Source organism: Varroa destructor, unplaced genomic scaffold (genome assembly GCF_002443255.2).
Source record: "Varroa destructor unplaced genomic scaffold, Vdes_3.0 BEIS01000001.1, whole genome shotgun sequence".
Classification (NCBI taxonomy): domain Eukaryota; kingdom Metazoa; phylum Arthropoda; class Arachnida; order Mesostigmata; family Varroidae; genus Varroa; species Varroa destructor.
Window position 1 is genome coordinate 16,295,028 of NW_019211454.1, and position 17,089 is coordinate 16,312,116.

Sequence of the window (17,089 nt, forward strand, 5' to 3'; positions counted from 1 at the left end):
GATGGCCTAAAGATTGTAGCAAAGGACAACGAGCGTTATGATATCTATTAAAAAATTTCCACAAAAAAAAATCTATAAAAAAAAAAAAAATAAATATCGCAAATTGGTCATACAGGGATGCCGATGTTTGGAAGCTAAAAGCGGGTAAGGCAATTCATTCGTCATAAAGAGACGTTCAAACCTTTCCTAGCTCACGCGTTTATGACCAATACTATACAAACATATTTACAATCCAAAAGGACGTTTGGACAGACGTTATATAGTAGCGGATTTGATGGAGCTGTGTTTGTTCTTGCTGCAACAAATCCGATCTTCTAGCTTTTGCCATTATTATGACCGTTATCCGTCGCCGGATCAGACTGAGGTTCATGAAGTAAAATTTACTCATTGAAGAAAGTCCATTAGCCGCTGATATTAAGACTGACAGTTGCACGGAACTTGTTCGGCGCAGCATGAACTTACCGTTATAAAAAGAAACTTTAATTCTTCAACTATCGCTTTTTTGGCTGATAGCTTGAAATGCCACGCTCTGTTTCGAAACACGGCGGTAAAAATAATAGTAATAATAATAATAATAATGAGTGGTTAGCAATTACAATCGCAAGAGATGATCTCGTCTCGTGTATTAAGAGTATCCGATAGGTTCACGGCTACCAAAGCCATCTGAAGGTGATAAGAGATATTGGCTATGCATCATCCTGTACTATAGTTTTTAGGACCTGAATAATTATAATTGAACTGAAGTTTACTCAGCGCTTGAAAATTCCATGCTTTACAACAATTTAATTTCCGATCGACAGAACCGATTGCTTCTTTTAGAAGCCAGCTGTCTACAAACATATTCAATGATATCGTGCAGGCTTCAGCGCTCAACTAAATTTGGGATTCCCATAATATAAATTCAGTCAGAAAAAACTATAACTAATTTAGCAAAAACCATTTTCCCCGGCTCCCAATAATCGGCACATAAGCACAGCGTTTGATAAGTGAATCATTACACAACATTAGAAATAGGCAAAAAAAAAAACTGCAGAGATACAAACATGCATCTGTCTGCCTGTCTAAGACTAAAACAGTGCGTAACAGCAATGCGAGCGTATGCTTAAACGCTTATAGCAAAAATCTTTCGAGGCACACAAATGGGATGGCATAGCTTTCAAAAAATCTGACTATAGAGCTGACATTGACGCCCCTTTGACACGTATACGGCACACGCCTTTCAACACCGAGTTCGGGCTAACCCTTCGGGGCCCCAAGCCCTCTTTTGTTTGTACCTTGGCGTGAGCGTTAACAATACGAAACGGTATTATGAAAGTAGGAAGTTGTTACGTTCGCGCTGGAGCTCCTCAACTCGGTAGTATAATAGCTACCTCTTTCTCGCACCTTCGAACGGTGGCATCTGGATGGGAATAACTCAGAAGTTTTCGCTCAGTTTATAGACGCATGCATCGAAGAATTTCGTCTGGGCGCAACACTCGTTAAATAGCCAAATTCTCAAAAAGAGCGCTTTGGCAGAACCACGTTGAAAGTGGGGAGGGGTACTTCGTGAAACTTGCAGACGCTAACGCGATTCAGGAGCGGGCCGAAGTGTGCAGAAAGAGGAACTAAAAATTACTACCTGAAGCCTGCCAATGCGATAATGGCCGTTCCCACGCATAAGTGCACTCGACCAGAAGATCCCCGTTGGTTTGTGTATCCTGCAAGGAAACGCCCGACAGGCCTCTGATAGACTAGATATTGGAAATCTATAGTAAAGTTCATGAGTGCCGAGGTTATTAGTTAATAAAACTGCAGACATGGCCGAGTACGTTATGATAATGGGCCTTATTGGCGACGTGACATTCTCTCAGTACAACTACGTTTAAAATGCTTAATTTTATAGCGATTATTAGAGGATTTAGTGAACTATTGACATTCTAAAAGTACCAAGCTAGTGAGAAAGTAGTGGCCATTATAGCTTGGTTTCTTTCTAATTCTTGCTGGTGGCCAGCTATAATACAATTAACTGTTGAAAAGCTTTTCCTTATTTGCCAGCCCTGTTGTCATTGACGGTGACAGCTTGGGCAATACAAAAAGAACCGGAACATTTGACCGTCAGCAAAAATAGCATAAACCCAGTCATTATCGTCCTAACAACCTAATGCTGGTTGCATTCTTACAAATCTTGTATATATTACAGGATACATATTCAACCAGGGCACCAGTTGACCAGTTCTGCATAACTTCGGCATCATGTGGAAACATAGCACGTTCGATAACAGAGTACTGGATAGCATCCAAACGAAATACAAGCAAAAGTTGAGTTAAATTAAGTTCCGCACTTTCAGAGGTGGACCCTCACCTCTCGAACGGATTGAAGCTCTTGAAGTGGCTTTCGCCTTCGATAAATAATTAAACCAATTATTAGTCATCATTGATTTCTGCAAAGCCTCGCTAGTTTTGCAATACGTTATATATCCTATTGTGTACGTAATGGTACGGACACAATAGTCGAATTTTTGTTAGGTATCAATGTAATAGGCGAGCTAATCTGACATGACGTAGGTGATTGAATAAGTTGGTCCGCTTCTCCGATTATTCTGGCAGCCATCTTACCGCGCATCTGGCCAAATGGTGGCCGAAGTAAGGCCAAAAAAGAACGCTTCTCGCAAAGTGGCCACGACGATTACGAACTGGTGCTTGGACCGTAGAGTGGAGCTGCCAAATGGGTACTAGCCTTCGGATGGTTCGTTTCCGGTACCCTCTTTTTGCCCTAACTAGAACCGATATTGCAATGCGCCATCTAGAGCTCGCTGAATATAAACTTTCGCCTCAACCCTGATGGGTTATTCAGCGTATCAATGGGAACTTAACATATTTACTTGAAATCGCATACTCGACAATTGTCTAAATGAAAAACCCATTAACGAAATTAGCAAATTCCAAGCAAGAGCAAGGAAAAAATAACTGCAGGACAGTTGTTTATTGGACCATCGTCTGTTAATACGCCACCTTCGTTAAAGCGCGTTTCGACACCGATCATCTAAACTCACAGTCATAACTATATACACATATATCTATTTGTGTACTATGTCAAAATAAAATTAATGAACATTCTCTTAGCTATTTAAGATCCACCCATTTAAAATCGACGTCTCCACTGAACAGGAGACATCATTTTCTATGTTATTACAAAACATCTCCATCAGTCGTTTCTTCAACAAAAGTAGCTGGTTATCCCCCCTCGCCCCAGGCAACCACAGACATATATGCATTCCTGTATACATATAGGTATTAATTGGGGGAGTTTTCAACGTGCATAAACTGTATGGAACTACTAAGTAAGATGTTTTTGATTGTTCAAACGGATGCGGATTGTTCCTTTTATTTCGGATCATTTCTCGAATTTTCAGAAGCATATGAATGTTTGCTAGCAATGATCTGAGGCAGAACTACATTACGCTGTCGTACCGTTTGTGTGTCGAAATTGTTTAACCAATGAGGCGCAACGTTCGTTCGCGGTCCATGAACAAGCCGTTGGACAGGGTGCCTTGCACCTTACGCGACCCCCAGTGTACATAAACGATTTATCCGCGGGACCAGAAAAATAGAGTTTGCGTCCAGGCCCGTTCGTTATTTGTCGTCGAATAGTGCCAAGGAGGACAGCATGGCGACAGAGAATGCTCAAAGAACGACATGTGTTCCCAGGTTTACCTCTGAGCGCGTGTGGCGCTCACCTTGAACCCTGCGTAGTAGATGTGTAACAAAAATCGTTTGAGGGGGTGTCCAAAACGCTGTCTGCGTGTAGAAACGAGCGACTTGACAGTGCGCGAGGCCATATTGCTTCTTATTCATATAGCTATTCCTTGTCAATCAATGTTTACAGAGCCGACAGCCATTCCAATAGGAAAAATAATACTGGCAGAACTATATTTAGTAAGTAGGCACGCCGGCCTGAGACGCCGACGTTCGAAACCGGCCGTACACAGAGACATTTCGCCTTGAGCTAAGAGCCACCCACCTATCATCGGTTTAACATTGCGCAACGGGAATAGGAAACGTAAAAGCTGAAATAATCATTCAGTAGTGAAAGTAGCAATTCTGATGATGGCGTACCCGTATTTGTTTATTAAATTTTTTTAAATTTGGGGGGGGGGGGGGCAGTAAGCGGACATTTGGGCACAGTAGGAACATTTAGGCCAAATCAACAGTTTACTCCATGATTGAAAAGGCCATCAATGGTTTGGAACAGCAATGCTTAGGCAATAGTACAACCAGATTTAAAACTAAAACATTTATTTAATGGCAGTAGCAGAGGAACTTCTCGATTCGAGTGATTTGTGTTGGCTGAAAATCTATACAAGCCGCGGCAGGAACAATAGCGAGGTAACTCATAGCAATCTTGTAAAGCAAACTTGTACTTGTTAGATGAACGCTAAACTGCGTGATTACGCATGCGTCTGCGGGGTGGTCTTATGGCTGGAGAACAACAAGGATGGAGAACGCTTATGGTGAGGCGATCAACGATTCCAACATGTTTCAACTAAAACGGGTGGGGGCTTACCGGCCTTGATAGACCGTTTTTGATTTGTTAAATCCGGGTCCACGGGAAGGGTTCGCGGCCTACGTAGTTGTCACAGATCCATTGGAGACGATCGAACCGCTGATCGTGTGGCCAACCATTAGCCCAAAATCTGCTCAGCTAAGATCTTAATCAGATTGTATATAGACAATTTCAATGTAAGCACACATTATAGTGGTTGAAATAAATCTACGGATGTGTTTCGAATGGTCCGGATCTCGATTTCGCGCACCAAACACAAAATTACTTGGTGATGGTGCTCGTGGGGATACTAATGATAACAGCAGAGATAATTGAAAACGTCAAAGCCTGACAAGAAGAGCAGATGTTGAATTTAGCGGTGATTGAACATGGTGTTTGTGTGTGATAAAATACTGTTGTCCACCGCATAATAAAAGATAACTGCGATGTAACGCTTTCTCCTATACATATCGTTAACGTATTTCGTGAGCGTACGCTATTCCCCTATACGCTATAATTAATGCCAAAGGACAATTAATTAAATAAGAAAGCAAAGCTTGGCTAGAGTTTGAGCTCCTTTTCGCTTATTCTTTTCAGTCTAATGCTATAATTATCGCATGTAATTTTAGTTGTACTTTACCAGAATATATGCATGCAAATTGATGTAGCAGTGAAGCGTGGCCGGTACAAAGAAGAAATGGTGATTTCCAACCCGGGCAAGGTCAGTTCCGGAAATCGCTGTAGTTAGTTGCGAGCACGGACATAACCAGGTCCAATATAGATATGCTCGACCATTCGTTCTAAGTGCTTTCCAGATGTGGTAGATTAGGGCAGTAACAATAGAGTAATCGTTGTTTGTGTCATGGACTTTATGTTATCAGCCTCGAATGCTGAACTAGCCCGGCTTTCATATTGGCAATTTATACTACATAGTAATTCTCAGAGGGTCTCATTACTATCTTCGCAGTGAAGAACACAATACAGCACATATAAATCTTCATTTCAAAGAAGGATACGTGCTCACTGCCTGGCTTAGGTGCCGCCCCAGTATGTTGTAGCCAAAGAAATATTTCCACGACAGTTTACTGGGGACTGAAAATCATAATGCATGTTAGGTTTCGAAGCGAAACTTCAGATCACTTATATTGGATATAAACACAGAGATGTTGAAACCGTTGATACTTCCCCGGCACCGATATTTATTTCCGGGGATACTCGGTTTACATGTTAATGTATGCATAGCACATGTACGCAAAATGCTGTGTGACCGCTTCTTAACGAAGGCAATAAATAAATAAATAAAAATAAAGTACTACATTGATGTATGCTCTTTGGAAATTATGCATTTCCAAATGGAAACGATGAACTTCCATTCTGGATTGCCCAAAATTGAAATCTTAAGAGAGGAAAGCAGATACCTGAAAATGTGTTATTCCATAGATTAGCTGTTAGACAACGAACCTGTATATTCGTAATAGTTAGTTGAGTAATATATTCGTCCGCTAATGTTAGAGACACATTGTAATCTAGGTAGGACACGCTTTGTTTCGTGCTGGAACGCCGAACGGTTATACGGACGTAAAGCTTGGAACATAGAGGCGTGTTTGCGATACGATTGGCATTGATAGAGGCTCATAGATTTCGTCGTAACTAGTATATAGTGACCAGCAACAGTTTACAGCGTGGCCTTCGCAGTGCTCATTAGCGTTTTTAGCCAGTTGTTTACATCATAGACATCCTGCACTGCTTGATACAGACTTCAACTTCCCATGCCTTGCCAAGCCAATAGTGCACGTTTAATGACCAGCTTCAGTGACTGTAAAGGCGCAGTCCATTTCGTTGAAAGAGCTGCTTGTTGATCCCAGTTGAACTTAGGTACAATAGGAGTTTACGCATCGCAAGTTATCAAAAAATGTCTGAACGATTAAGTTCGGATGACGAGCTTAACTATACTCTGTACTGTTTTGTGGTTCAAAGACGCGCAGTGCCTCGAAGATTAACGCCATTTTATGCTATAGCATTGAATGGCCTTCAAGGATAATTGACCATCTAGCCTGTGTTAAGCTGTCTATTCATTTCTTCTGTCTGGTGTTGAGATCTGGTAAAGGCTCACTTGAAACAAGGTAGCTATAATCAAAAGGTGTGTTTCCGCAAAAGCGTAAAATTTCTAATGACCGCAGACTTTCTGCACTTCGTCTCTCTACTCAGTAGTTACCTAGGTTAGTGGTCCTTCAGTGATGGCTACTTCGCTTTCTCGCTTACACGCTTAAGGCCACTAGTAAGCGGCTTATAGCATCACCAAGGTTTAAAACCTTTGCGACTGCTTGTATAGCTCTAAAGATGTCGAGGGCTTCGTACTGGCAACCTGAATTGCATCAAACCTCTACAATAATTGAAGGCTTCATCAGAAGACAACTATTGATCGTGCCTTACCCCTAAACTGGTGAAAGTAGTCAACCAGTAACCCGGTGACGTCGCCTACCAGTTTGCACGAAAAAAAAGTTCCTCGTTGAGCTTCATTTTTTATTTTATTTTACTATGATATTTTTATTATTGCTACGACCATTGGGATCAACATAACTCCTTCTTGCCGAGAAGGCTCCGGCAGGCTCTTTTACCTAGCCATTAGGAAGTTTCCTCTTGTATCTTACGCTGCCTATCATTGACGTCTATGACGGATAAGATAATCGCCCCCATAGTTTTGACAGCCGTTTCCGGCAGCTACCACAGCCGAAATATTGTCTTCGTTTTGGGGGTAGCTTACACTGGGCGCATCGGGCATGGAGAGCAAACTCGTTTAGACAGGCACCGTTTGATGATGCTATATGACGTTGCAGTATTTCGTAAGCGCTCGTGCATATCTATGTCTATACCTGCCGATGTTGCCATTGACCCAGTGCATTTTGTTCTGCCGACAAAAACGCGTTGACTCGTTAATTAAGGTGGCTCTTTTTCAGAGGGAAAAGCTACCCCCAGGTCGGCTGTACGTTCGGAGGGAAAACGGAAAGCGAGTCAGATGGCCTTTAAGTATGTCATGTCGCGTAAATAGATCGATTCTCGGCTTCCTTTCTGCTTATTAGACAAAATCATAGATTACTTGCTGAACGACTGTTCACACTAGGGCATAACCGATTGCAAGACAGTATCAACTACAGTTGCTGCATTCAATATGGCGATGTGCCGAATGCAGCAATCGCACTTAAGTTTGACGAATACGCTAAGGTACGTACAATTGCCTCTATAAGTTTAAGCCGTCCATTATATTAAGCCAATCGACGAGTAAGTTCATTCTCTAACCCGCTTCAGGCAGTGCTCACTTTGGAAAATGAATTTGGCTTCCACGAACCTCTACCTTTGGGGCAACAAACGGATTGGACATTGTTCACGTACTTCTGTTAGTTAGCTTAGTATTATCTAGCAGGGATACATGAAAATGTATATCGCAATTTTATACATATATATGGTTAGTAGTTTAATATAGGAAACTTACTTTAGCTCTTATGATTACGTTTATTATGTATAATACAGTACAGACGATTCAACTGGACACATCGAAATTCCACCAACGTTACTAGCGGTGATGGACTGAATAATTTAACGGAACCTGTCGCGAATCTGTTAATTCCAGGCTGTCGCTTTTGACGCGCGAATAGTTGTTTTCATTATTAAATACTTTAGCTTGTGATCGATAATCAGTCCATCGACCTTCATATTACTCATGTGCAATGTGCTGTGTTGCCTCTGAAAGACCTGCCGCTATCCGAGTCTTCGTCTTCACTTAGAACCGGCATGTACTGCTTAGTCCGCTATATTATTGAGTCCCACATAATAAGTAGGCGCCATATTATCCGCCTGCAATGTTTCTTTCGCTCAGCAGGAAATAACCCCTTTTATATGACGCATTCCCTTACGCCGATCCCCTGGCCAAGAGATCAAGAACAGTAGCAACAACGAGTTCACGTTTCCGAAGCCCCAGGCTGCTACGGGGCGTGTAGGCAGTGTCATATTGCTACAATCATAATGCTATATCATTAAATATATAACACTAATAAGCATTATCATTGTGATTATTCGAATGATCCCGACCATGACGGCGTCTTAGCACACTTCCGTCGTGGGGCTGCATTGCGAACTTTTGCGTTTGAGGCTCTTCGGTTCTCTTCTTCAGTGTCGCCCGTTATTCCCGATCGGCGCTTGAAGGATAAATCTCGACGTCAGCGCCGATAATCGCACGGGCATAGCTATAAGGGCAAGCCACCCGTCTTGATAGCCTGTTGATACGATGACATAGAGCGACAGCAGAAGTAAGAAGAAGCAGGAAAAACGTATTCACTTTTCGCAAATATGCCATTTCAATGTAAACAGACATGTCGTCGAATACAAGGTTAGTTAGGATTTTTGAATTTTGCAATTCCATGAAAACTAGAGGTCCATAGGCGGCCCAAGGCCAGCAAACAGTGACCTTTGCCAAGCTGGATCTGTCCGCAACTCGCGAAACTAAGTCCACTAAAAAAAACCCATGTGCAGATACACGATATAGGAAAAAAAGTCCTCGGAGGTCCAACAAGTGAAGAGAGAGAGTCTGGTGCTGCAATAAACGAATATTCCAAAATGCTGTGGAGAACTGACAACGATTTCAGTCGGACGGAAGTCCCTTTCAGCGATAATGAAGATAGCAATATGTTAGTTCGGCTAAAGAAAGAATTATTAGCCCAGCTGACCTCTCGACGAGATTAATTAGTGCGGTTATTAAGAACGTATCGTGATGTCGGGGTTCTAAGAATTAACAAATCGTCGTTTATGAGGAATCTTTCAGAAGGAGGAAGCCGTGGATATATAATCCACCCCCTGAGCAGTAATGTGTTCTATATTAATAGGTGTCCCCAGAACTTGTATATTTAACGTCAGAACCGCTACCATTATCATAAACAACACCGATGACGATGACGACAACAGCGATAACGACCGAAAGTTGTTCTTTGCAAAGGCAGGACTCGAATATTGCAATCTTTCCTGTTCTATAGTACGGAAGCTATATCCCCGTACGTACGGTAAGCTTATTGAATAAGCTTTCCTGAGGCATCATGATGATTGCACATACGCCATAACTCGCTTTGAGCTGTATGCGTGGCCTAACAAGCTTCTGTAACGGCATCCCACAGCCGTTAAAGATAAGATGGAAAGCCGTATTATTGGATTACCTAAAAAGTATTGACCGCCTTTCTAACTAGATGGCTTCAAGGTCACATATGATAGGTACGATCAATCGCGTCGAGTCAGCGTTGGTGCTATTTAGAAATAGGGATTTGGTGAAGCCAGACTTACTACAATTGTTAGAATGCCTTTATTGAAACTTTAGATAGAGCGCCTTAACGATGAAAAAATTCTACCAAAAATTCCCTTTACGATTTTATTAGAATAAAGGCACAAATGCTCCGCATGGTCATGAAAATGTACGTGCTGTTTACAGACAGGATTTATTATCATAAAGCATAAATAAATCTGTTGCTTGTTTCCGTAAACTTCGATAGGAAGGGTGCTCCTCGTAAAGCTCAACCAGTTGCATAAAAGGCTGTTGAAATGGTAGAGGCTAACTATAATGAGAGCTCGATATTTAAGTGGCATGTGAATTAACGTGAATCGTATCTCCGTCTGCAAAACCTTACACAAACATGAAATCAATCTATTTCTAAAGCTGCAGATTACCAATGATGGACAGCAAATCATATAGGACAGTAACGTGCAAACAAAAAAAAATGAAGGCTAAATTTGCTATGTTTTCAATGGAATTGAGAGAGATTAGCCGCGACGATTGATTCGTACCTCATTTGACTATCAAAAACTAACAAAGTTACAACAAGGCACTAGAAGGAATAAACGGGAACTAGCGAACAGCGAAGACGCCATTCTACACCCTTTTTCAAACCTCCACAAACCTCTTAATTTACCGGGCGAAAATTGAAAAAAAGTTGCACGGGAAATCTTAATGCATCTGTCATGTAGGCCGGATTTTGTACCATCGAGTTATCGTCTGTCTTGGTCCTCGCAGTGCTCGTTTAACGGTGTAAATATAGTTTCAACGGAGAAATGCAAAGATTGCAGGGGCTCTGCGGTGATGAGATATTTGGTGTTGTAAGAAAAATAGCAATTAAAATATAAAAGCATTTACTTCAATTTTGGCTCTAAAACGCTCAATACTTTTTCGATGACCCAATATAATCTGCGGCGATCGTGCCACACACAGACACCCGGAGTCCATATCGTCTGCTAGATAGCTGACATGAGCGTTCTCTTTCTGACATAAACAGAGAGAATAAGCGTCTGCTTTGTAGAAGCAGACGCTTATTTTCTTCTCTAGAGTTCGAATGCTAGCAAACAAAGGGAAAGGGAAAGGGAAAGAGTGGAGAGTGAAAGTAGGAAGCCGAAAAGTGATGTGGTTTACTAGAACGTATGTGGATGCCTGTGTTTTCATTGAAAAACAATTCGAAAATTATCACCCGAAAGTGTAGCTGGCACAGTGAATTTGAAGCTCAGCGCGCTTTGAGAGAAAATATCGGTTGATTTAATGATATTATTGTTAAAAAGTGTCATGAGCACGTGTACGAGCTGCAATTGGTTTTATTTCAATGTTCATTTGGTATTATTGATATTTTCGTAAAGGTTTTTTTTTTGCTGAAAAGCATTCGTACCGTTCGTTTTGTTGCTACATTGAAAGAGTGCATGGTCGTCGAACAATTTGTTCAGTTATTCATATATTTATAGTGTATTGTCGTTGTTATAAGTATAACACGAACTTAATCATCTGTGTCGGTTAAGGCTTGATGCAGATAAACATACCTGTGTTCAAAGTAACTGCGTAGTGAAATTGAAAATGTAACCATAACTTGCTTCTTTGTATACCCGTACTCACTACGTAACGCAGTAACGTTTCACTAAGAGCAATTTTCCTTGGAGAAGATCACTTGATGTGCTGACAAATTGTCTTTATTTTAACAAAAATTGTTTGTTATGACGCTCCCGGCTGCAAGTAAAAGAGCTCTCGCCATAGACTCCATTATACGCCGACCTTCTCCGCAACGTTGAAGAAACCAATAATAACCAATGTCGACAACGATACTTCTTTGTATTTGTAAATCCTGCTGACTTGCTCTATAGGGGATGCTTGTATTACATGTTGTAGCCTAGTGAATAGAAGTACTTTGTTCTGCAGGTCAAAAGCATAATACTCAGATGTAGGAGACAATCACGCCTCGTACAGGAACCCTCTTCGAGTGCTTCGAAGTCCGGCGGAAGCAAAGTGAACACAATGGCATCGTATAAGAACAAAAAGGGCTTCGCATTGTTATGCAGGCTCTGCCCTGTCCGCAGATATCGATATGCGGGTTCGGAATACCGTTGTGACCTCCAAAACTCAATTGCAGTCTTTTGTAAATGGCATCAGCATGTTTGTCTGATGATTACGAGTAGTCAAAAACGATTAGTCAATATGTTTTTGTGTTCTTTAACAGCGTACCGAATTGTACTAAATAATAAAATTTGTTAGGTACAGATGTAGGCTGCCTGTAATGCGCAATGTTTTTTTTATTGTGATACGCACCTAGATATAGACATAAAAATATAACACGATACAACTTTTGCTGAAAGTTATAAGTTCAAAATCAAACATCCTACTTATTGTGTATCTGTCATCGTTATAAGAAAAAATCTAATAACGCGAATCCAGGACACAATCCACAAACCTCTGAAAGTAGGAGAAAACATAAGTGATTTATCGGCGTTGTTAGATTACCAAATGGCAGCTAACAACCGGGAATAACGTTGAAAGGAATCGAGCCTATAGATGAAATTTTTCGCTCGTTGTCGAAGGCTAGTTTCTGATTGTAACGGCGTCTGATAATCTCAGCCACTTGGAAACTGTTGTTGGAGTTAAGTTACTTCTTTATATATGTACAAGTCGACTACCGAGTATTTACTATCTGAGTGTATAGAAAGTGGACTAAAAGAAAGTTGCAGTTCATGCATGTGACAAACCTTAAACAAAAGCCTTGCTTGCATTGATCCGTATCCATAAGATCAATCTTCCTCCTGTGGGTACGCAATTATTTTGCTATCTCAATACTTATGTTCGTATACGTCGGGGTTCATCCGAAAACTTTTTTTTTTTTTTTCATTCAGCATAAACGAGACGTAAACGTATTTATTCGTCTGGATTGGGGATGGTAGGTCATGGTTCCCCTTGCCGGGTCGCGCTAATGGTCTACATAATTAGCCGAAAAATGCCTTTCAATAAACCTTCCAAGCCGTTCTTTAGAGAGGAGCATGCTCAACTGTGTACCGCTGTATTCATAAGCGAAATGTACGATTTCATACCTTGTATGCATACAATATGGAAGGTATACATACTGAAATATTATGTACGTTTCAGCATCTGCTGCCCTACCCATAATCTATGAGGACCTAAAAATATTCGCCTAACATTATTGCCTTCTGCATGCAATGCTTATTGTAAAGATGACGGAATATTGAAACGCGTAGTGAGTGTGCACAACCAATCAAAAGAACAGCGAAGGCCACAAAGCAGAAATTTTTTCATATACGAATTAAGCCTGTAAACAGGCTGAGTACTTATAACCATCGCAGAAGTGACAGTGACCACAACGGGGGTACTGGAGAAAAACAAAATGTGTTAGTGCCTTGATTGTACGTGCCAATGCGGGAAAAAGGCACTGAAATTTTTACGGTCTACGGCGACTGGTTCAGTTAGGATACGTACGTTGCGTTAGACCTTGGCGAAAATCACGCCAAAGTCAGTCTCCTATCCACCTACGGTGGTATTATTAACTGCCGCAGACATCCTTGTCGTTTAAATTTTCGCAAAACGTCCTAACGCGAAGGCCCAATAGCCCCAGACTGCCTATCGGGTGGCGACAGCAACTGTAACTGCACCGGAGTAGTATCAGTCGCGATAACATAAAGGTAAATGCGGGAAAACTAGAAGGTTGATTTGATATGGTGTCGAGCGGGAAAATGTACTGGCGGCGGTGGAAACCTGTTAGGAACTCCCGGGTAGGAAGAAAACCAAGAAAGTAACGAACGATGCCAGGAAAAGGAATATATAGGTGTTCGCGCAAAGAAAAGTTGCACCAAAATGATTTTATTATTTCGTTCCTTGGTCGTACCCAGCCGAACCACAAAAAATAAAGTGGATCCTGACCCGTGACTAGCTGAAAGAAGCAGGCAATTCGATGATAGCGGGTATGCGATAATCTAGCAAAGACCTTCCTGTTTTCAGTCTAGTTTCTGTCTTAAGCTTTCCCAAACTACAAGTGAATTCCTGTTCCATCAGATTGGATCGAGAGAAGACTTCTGACAATGGGACATATATATATATATATATATTCGTTTCAGCATGCGCCGCAGCTGTTAGTCGGATCAACGCTTCGAACATGTTGGAGCTCTCATTCATTTTAAGCTAGCTCTTTGACGGGCAGTCTAAATGTCGTTTCACCTATGTCCATTCTACGGCGTCGGTCATCTTTCCACGGACCGCACATGCTGCTGGGCTACGAGTATTCTCGGAATCCTCTGCCCGCTTCGTGGGCTCGGCACATTAACAGTCCTTATTTTAGCCCACACTTTTTAACCAAGGCATGCATCATACGGATGACATAAAAGTGAGTACCGATTGCAAGGGCCCTGAATGCTTACATGTTGCGTCGACAAACCTCAGATAGCTCTATGCACAATAAGGCTCGGTTCCCCGCAACTCGATGCAACAAACCCCTGAGTAGCATATAATTTGAAACAATAATGCCGCTGGCTACTTTCGCGATTACAGAACTCAAAACTGGTCCTTAATCTCTCTTTTTTTTTTACGTCGACATCTCATATCGCAGAACGCTTCACTTCAAAAACGGGTCCGCCAATACGTGTTGTCGCCAATACTCACAGTCAGCATACTTGTTGTTTGTGAGGCGCCTGACTTCCAAGTTTCGTCTGCTATCGCAGCACACAATTTTGGCCATTTTCTGTCGAACGGCTTTGGAATGTACTAGCAGACGTTGTTTACCATTACTTCTGGTCCTTAGAGTCTCTGTATTCGTACGTTCGAAAAAGGAGACGTCTGATTCTGAGACCGCCTACTCAAATTAGTTCACTCGGCAACTTTTCTGGATTTTTGTCACAAATTCCTGCGCGTAAATCGCAGCCTGATGCGGTCGCTATGTATAAAAATCGCTTTTCGTCAACAGACTTATAGCAGGCCTCGTTCTCCTGCCTACGGAAATATGTCGTTGGGCTCTTATCTGTCGAAAATTTGGACTTTGAACGCCTCCAATGTTTCTGTAGTTGCTGCAAATGTTCTATCTCCGATAACGCTTCCGAACCGAAGCTCTGTATGCCTTGAAGGTGTACATAAGTTGTGTGGAAGAGATTTGCGTAATCGGTTGGCGGCGAGTATCCTTCAGCTGATGGTGGCATTCTGGAGTGTAAATGATACATTGGGAAACAATTAATGGTATAGCAAAGGTACACTCCTGTTGAGAAGTTGGAGGAAAAATATCTGATTAGGCTGTTGATTCAATTAAAACTGAAAAATTATGGGACATCTAAATGAATAATTTAGTTTTTTTTTTAACTCCATACGATAGATACAGAACTGAAGTAAGCCACTATGCAGAGTTAACTATTATTAGGGTATTTTTTTTTCGTATTCCCACCCACTACTCCCTAAATCAGGGCAAAATAAAGTAACCGAACTGTTTCTAATGCAACGTATCTACGGCATGCCGATGGGGGCCATCAATATGGTAATCGGGTAATGATGCTACGGTGACTTTTTACTTAAATTTTGGACTAGATTAGAGAATTGCTACGTGAAAATTACACGAGAACACTAGGCATAGCTGCAACGAAGCGACCAAAGGATCGCAACGAGCCTAGCTAGAGAACACGAATGTAGGCCGAGCAATTGGAAACATGAATTTTAGGTCGGTGCGGTAAATAGGCACAAATATTTTTGCGCATGTGTAGTGCTGTTCGTTAAATTACAGGCCGATATTTTGGGCGATGAGAGATGCTTTGATTATCGGTTTGAAATACGCCAAAGGGTTATTCCTTTGTGTGATTTGAATTTAATATATTAAGATTACACCTTAATATATTCGGGGATATAAAGACATTCGGGGCTTTTTTTTTCATGTTTTTCAAAACTGATTAATAGCCGCATACCGTAGAAGGTGAGCTTTGCAACATGTCTTCTGCGACCCATAGCCCAGTGCCATGATGCGGCCGGCCGGGTTTTCATTAAAGCACTATTAATTACAGATCCCGTTTTTATTAATAAGGCTTTTTTTCCCAACTATTACCTTCCCCAGAAGTTATTTTTTTTTTTTGTTATAACTTTCGCTGAACCCTTATAGAACACCCATCGTATTGATTCTGCAAACCCGCCTTGCCGCTAATGTCAATCAAGCTTACTTGTAATATTGTACGATAACACAAATAGTGGTAATGAACGTTTCTATCATTATTCCATTTATAATACTTAGATCCTCGTTCCATTTAGGGACCTGGGTCTTCGCAGACGATGGCTTTAATTTGTTGATCGGCATCGAGAAAAAGCTTGTCATAGTCATAATAATACCACTGTAACTCCTCCCCATTAGCAGCAAGTATTGCTCATAATTATTATTATTATCGCTCGCACGAAGTAGCATCGGAATAACCAACACATCTCATGAAATCCTCGTAGTATATAGCGGCAGTAGTTGCAATCATCATACTCTATATATTTTTTATTTACTTATAATAATATATTATTATATATTTATAAACATATATATAACGTATGTATATGTCTTCATCATACTTACTATCATTTATTCGATAAATGAAAAGTCCTCTTTCGCGATTCCTTCATTTTAAGCCGCAGAACGAGCCGCAGTGCCTTCAAGTTCTCGCTTTCTCAGACTATTTTGCTTAGTTAGCATCTGAAGAAATGGTACATCGAGTTCATGAGGCGGTATTTAGCTAACATTGAAAAGTATATTGTTTCCCTATCACACATTTCTTTTAGCTGCTATTGGCGACCGGATGTCATCAGCGATCGGTGGCTCGCGGCGGCGACACGTTCTCAGCTCCACCTAAGATCTGTAACTATTTACAGCGGAGGTTAGTTGTTGTTGGAGTGGGGGGAGCAGCATTCAAAAAGAAGGCGCCACAAATAAGCCGCTTACCCGCTACTATGGCGAACGACTCAGCAACATCGCATTCTCCTATTTTTAGTCTACTCTGTACCGGTTAGCCGGTCCCGCGGAGCTCGCCTATTTGCTTCGCTGGAAGCTGCGGTTGTAGTAGAAACTGAAGTCCAGGCACAAGAAAGTGGGTATTTTTCACACGACGCATGCATCCTTCACATAACCCACTTATTGGCTCTCATACGTCAGTTTTCACTATCAGCTGATACGTCTCTGGTCTGCTCTCAACAACCCGGAAGCCCTGCAGCTCAATTTCGATCAGAGCAACCATGCAAACAGATGTCGTTTGCGGGTACCGATAGTGCTAACG

The 17,089-nt window shown here is 41.5% G+C and overlaps 1 protein-coding gene and 1 long non-coding RNA gene across 15 annotated transcripts in view; one reads left to right on the forward strand and one right to left on the reverse strand.

Annotated features, from left to right (window-relative positions):
• The window catches only part of LOC111243040 (uncharacterized), a 277,350-nt gene that overhangs the window by 160,687 nt on the left and 99,574 nt on the right, over positions 1-17,089 (reverse strand). The window lies entirely within an intron of this gene.
• The window catches only part of LOC111242841 (uncharacterized), a 163,776-nt gene that overhangs the window by 41,303 nt on the left and 105,384 nt on the right, over positions 1-17,089 (forward strand). The window contains exon 5 of one of the 11 annotated variants that reach the window (XR_015319312.1): positions 2,180-5,837. The exons of the other annotated variants lie outside the window; for them this stretch is intronic. This is a non-coding gene — a long non-coding RNA (uncharacterized LOC111242841). Of the gene's footprint in view, positions 1-2,179; positions 5,838-17,089 lie in introns of those variants that run through there. 11 annotated transcript variants of the gene reach the window in all.